Below are 6000 nucleotides of genomic sequence, written 5' to 3' on the forward strand. Positions count from 1 at the left end.
CTAGTGCCACACAATATTATCAGTGGTGTAAATCGTAAATTAGGTTTTATCTCGGAGAGTGATAATATTGGTAGTGTATTTATCCAGAGCTTACCAATTCCCTCCCCCAAAGCCCAGTACCGTATTAAGAAACAATGTTTGGGGGAGCAAACATAAATATGACGCCCCTAATTCAGTATACGCCATCTTTTGCAAGTGAATAACCAAAAAAAAAAAAAATGTTATCGCTAAGCTCGAACATATATTTTACACATACATTTTACTTACAAAAAACCTATATCATTACAACTTACTTATCTGTCATCTAGTTTTCCTACACATATTGTCTTTTATATTATATATTATTTAATTACATAAAGCGTTACACACGCACACTAATAATCAGTCACTACACACACAATCACACTCACGATGGGTATTGCCTAAATCGGACCCCTTAAATATGGTTCGCTCTCAACAGCCTAAACAATATTAAAATTTACAATCGAACAGTAAGCTACATAGTCGTAGTAACTAGTAGTAGCCAGTAGGTTACAGCTCAGCGGCTGTAATATGACAATATAATAATATGTAGTGATAATATTAAAAATAACACGCAGATATTACGAAAACAAGATCCATCATATAGACCACAACAAGTGACAATGTTCTCTCCCAATAAGTTATACCTAATAGTCTTAAATAGACGTAATGGTTGCTATATTGGCTATAGTAGAAATAGTTAGTAGAAATTAGTATTTATTTATTATTGGTTGCCATTGGTTATTCGAGCAGATCAGGCACAAGGTTGCATCAAATCGAATTTTCGAATATTGCCTATACCAAGGTGGATGAGTTCCACTTTGTCCGCGATCCGACGTAGTCAGATATAGCCTATACCAGCCACCAGGGTGGCCGAGTTGCACTTACTTCAGCGAGTTACACTCAAAAGAAGTTGAACGATCATAATTTTTTTAAGAGTTGAAATTTTTTACGGGCAACAAAGTGCACGGGATCAGCTAGTAATATAGTATAAAAAGCAAAATTATGTTTATTGACATAGGTAAAATACTAAAATATAAAAAAACTGTCTAGATGTTGACGAACCGGACCTCTATGTTTTTTTTTGCACCATTTAGAGGACAACCTATATTATTTTCAAAACATTAATTAGCTTGGCGGGCTAAAACCTTTGGTGGCCCGGATCCGGATTAGGTTGGAGACACCTGATTTACAACACCAGCTATATATCTATTTATTTATTTACATTATTTATCAATTCATCGAATAATTATTATATGTATATGATAATATGATATACATATTGGTAGGTATACAACTTGATCACACATTAATATTAGATTGCATTACGATTTTAGATATTCCGACAAGTGACATTGTAAACCTCGTAAACTAAAAAGAAATCGTTCAACATAATCTGATGCTACCGACACTGAAAATATAAGTTCCATCCCGTTTGGTTGAAATAAATTTAACTTTGCTTAAAAACTACTATTGATCAGTACCTATTTAAATATGAAAATTAATTTTTATAACCAACCAAAGGTAAATTTTAAATTATTAAAATTCTTGGTATGGGATTCAGCCTAAGGGGCTGCGGGAGTATGGAGATAGAAACCGTCAACATGCTCTACAAGTTTCTCATAGAAAACAAATTATAAAAAATGTCACAAGGGTCCAAAATTATTGCCCCCCCCCCCCCTAATAGAAATTTTCTAGCTACGTGCCTGATTTAATGTTAACTATATTAAAGGTAGGTACCTACATTAAATATTTTTCTTTCTTGTGTCATTTATTATCAGCAATAATTATTTAATTTACATGATAGGATTGTTATAATGCCATATTATATTATATAACACTGTTCAACTACACTTGTGTTTAGTAATTAGTAGCCTTTTTCAGATAGTTAGATAATGAAATTTTATTCACAAGTGAAAACACACACGCTCATGTCGCAGTGGTAGCCGTTTGGTCGTATATAATTACTATTATATTTCGTACGGTTTAAGGGTTTGAGTGCATTTCCATTATTGTTATTTGTCACCGACATTGCAGGCATACATAATAAATGTGTATTGGGTAGGTACCTACTATTATAGTTATTTGATCAGTATTTAAACATTTAAATGAAGTTTGTACTGCGTGAAAAATTTCTCTAACGATATATGTACCTATTTCCGTCAAGGAGTAGAATAACACGAACACGAACAAATATATAAAAGTTTTGTGGAAACTATAATATATTATGTTATGGACACATAGGCCCATATTATAACTGTTTAATTGTGACGATGCGGGAAGCGAGTCTTTTTCATTACAAACATTCTGTTGACAAAGGGAGTTCGTTGACAATATGAGACAATTGTGAATACGACACGCTTAAATATATTTTAACAATTATTAATAACTACAATAGACCCTAATGAATCTATACATATATATAAATATTCTGGCTAAATGCTAAACAGTCCACTCGGTTCTTGTTTTATCCTTAACGCACAATGATGCATAATACATATCAGTAATTAGTATGCACCTACCTATATATATATTTACAAAAAAATAGTAGCAAGGTAGGTAGGTATTGTATATATACAATAAAATTTCATAACGGCTATTCGAAACCGACTCTTATTGTTGTAATATCATTATGTAACCAACCACTCGGTTATAGTCGTTTGTCGTTTTTCGTTTTGCTTCTATCCGCATTCCGCAACAATAATATTATAAAAAAAAACAAAACACTATAGTTAGGTACCACTATAGCTGATCAGTCGGGGCTGTGATCCAATGTATTCGTATATGCTTCTATATATGCTATTTTTTCTAGAAGGAATAAAATTCGTCAAAATACGTTTTACGCATAGTGTACTACATAATAATTATACTGCACATAAAAATTTTATTTTGCACATGTTTCATACAAAGGGTCATGTTAGGCTTTAGCATGTTATTTATTATACTTTTATAGTTGCATATATTTTTCAAGTATAATAATTTAAGTATATTTTTCATACTTGGATAGGCACCAGCAATAAACACTACAATATTATGTAATTTCCTTATAAAAGTGTAAAACTTATAATTAATCGATTGTATTTGGATTATGATTTTACCGCACTGAATTATGAATTACCTAGACTAAAAATATATGGAGCTGAATTTTCATGATAAATATTATTAATAAAATGTATATTAGTTAGTATTTATAGTTATCGTATCAATATTTAATATCAAAAATGGTAGACTTTTATCACACGTTACTTATAGGTAGTCTTATAGATTATTTAATTCATGAAACATTCAACATTTGCACAACGTTTTAATAATTTTTTACCAACGCGTAACATTTTTCGAATATTTGACGAAATCAAAATAATATGTATCATGACGTTATATAGTTAAATTGTATTACATATTTTGGTTTATGCATAATTTCTAAATAATTTTTGGTACATGTTGTGTTGATTGATCAGATATTCAGATCTAAATACCCTACCTAATGCGCTCTAGCAAAAATCGAAAAATACGCCTTTGTAATGTGTCACATGCACACAGCAAAACTATCATAATTAATAATTATTGATAATAGTTATTTAATATTTAGTCAACTAACATATTAGCCATTTGATTGATTTATGAGTGAAGTAAATTAGAGAAATTAGATAGGTACCTATTAAGTTAATTCATATTACATAATACATCCCAAGAAACACTGTATTAGCCTGAGCTAATGATCATGTTCTAAATATTACAATATATTATGATTACTATACATAATAATAGAAATATCCAGATAGCATTATCCAAGAAATATTCCTTAAAATTTGTTGCTATAATTTTATACATAATAATATATACTTTTTGGTTTCTTGGAATAACGCCCACGTTGACACTTGTCAGTTACCAAAAAAAAAAAAAAAAGAGATATAATACTTATAGGAACATATTTAGGTGGTTGGGTTTATTTTCGAAGTGTAACAAGAAATTTATTGAAATTACAATAATATCTGTATAGGTATAGTTGAAATTTTTACGATCTCTGTCGATTGTCGTTTTGCTGCTTGCGTTGTCACATGGCGTAACGTTCCGTAGAAAATTTATCGTGCAGTGGACGAGCTGTTTTTAAATTTCATTCAATATTTTTCTACTGTTGATTGAATTAAAACCAATCAAAATGTATAGTCAAACGCTAAAAGTGATTAACACAAAAATTCGTATATTAAACCACAGAACACAGCACTTCAAGCACATACATAATAGTTGTACATTTAAATTAATTTTAGTTCGAAACATTGTAAGAATATAGTGGGGTAATAAAAAACCACTAGTAGCTAGGTAGTAGATACCTATTTTACTGTTGACAAAATTATCCTGTTTATACAAATAAAATACATATTTCCGTCACGGCTTAAAAACTAATATGATCATTTTTCATAACAATTTTTTTAACAGAATATATTACGACTAATGACTATTAATTATTAAATAACTTCACAAAATAACCACGTCACAGTAGTTTGTTTTGATAAGCACTAAGCAACTATACTTTTAGAAAAAAATCATATTAATAATGTCCCTTAATCGAAGAATATGGCCATGGTATATAGTTATAAATTTGGCCAAGTATATTATACTATTTTTTTTTTTATGAGACCGTCAAAATCGTGTAGAGAGGGTGCGATTTACGAACATGCATAATATATTTTAGTCAAACACAGATTTCCCGGCATGCAGCCTACTAGCTTGCGGAAGACACGTTTAATAGTTCATAAAATGTGTTTTCAAACACTTGTACAATTAAAAAAATATATAAACATAGTGGTTCACCATAAAATACCTACTCACACATAAATAATATATTATAGGTACCTATATATTACGTATTACATTATATATACATAAACGTTATTGTACTTGAACATGCGGTAGGTAGGTATACCAATATAATTTAGGTAGTCTATAGTTGCTTATTTTAGTCAACGTTCAATACTAAATTATTATTTCACCGTGGATAACTGCAGTCAACAGTGTTCATTGATGCCAAAATGCGTTATTATATAATATATTATAAGTGCGTGAACATGTTCATAAGACATGATGTAATATTATGAACAATTTTAAATAATAAAACTGTGTTGACATTATATTTTCATTGGCATAATGGCATGTGCAGGTAAGTGTAAAACAAAACCTTTAAATTTCGTAACGAAAAAAGTGTAGGGTACCTACATAACAAAATAGAAAATTCAAACAACAGTCACCAGTCACGGTTATTGCTAGGATATTAAAAAAGACCAAATTTGAATTCTTAGTATTTTTCAAAAGCGTCGGGAAAAACAAAAATAAAGAAAGAAAACCGGGAATTTTTATGCAAAACTAGTTTTTGACAAAATCAATTTTGTTTTATTGGTTAACACAAAAATTAATAACCGTATAAATACTTGCGATTTTTACCAAAGGTTTAGATTAGCATTTCATTTACATGTTAACATTTTAAGCTATTTATAGATATTTTCAATTTTCCATTTATTTTGTTTTTTTGTGAATAAAAAAATATTTGATGGGTCAAAAAGTTTTAAAATTTAATACAAGGTTCCTTAAAAGTAGTTCTTATACCAATTAGAATTATCGTCACAATATTTTTTTATAGACGTTTAATTATAGGATTTTGACAAAAATGATAAAAATCACGATAATTTACAAATTGTTTTGAAGTTAGAATTTATACAAAATTTTCTTTCTATATCTAAGATTTGAAAATTTAAAACAAGTTTCCTCATAAGTTATCTTACCTATAGCAAAAGGAAAATTTCCCGGAAGTCGACATTAATTTTTTATGAGCGTTTGAAGTATACTATTATAATTTATACATACAAAAACATTTTCAAGCACAATTTTTTCGGCAAAAAATAATTTAACCTACAGGCTTAGCTGCCTAGTATGCCCATAGCTAATAGTAAAATAAATTACTTTAATAGCAATAATATCATAAAA

This window comes from Metopolophium dirhodum, chromosome 1 (genome assembly GCF_019925205.1).
Source record: "Metopolophium dirhodum isolate CAU chromosome 1, ASM1992520v1, whole genome shotgun sequence".
In the NCBI taxonomy this organism is placed as follows: domain Eukaryota; kingdom Metazoa; phylum Arthropoda; class Insecta; order Hemiptera; family Aphididae; genus Metopolophium; species Metopolophium dirhodum.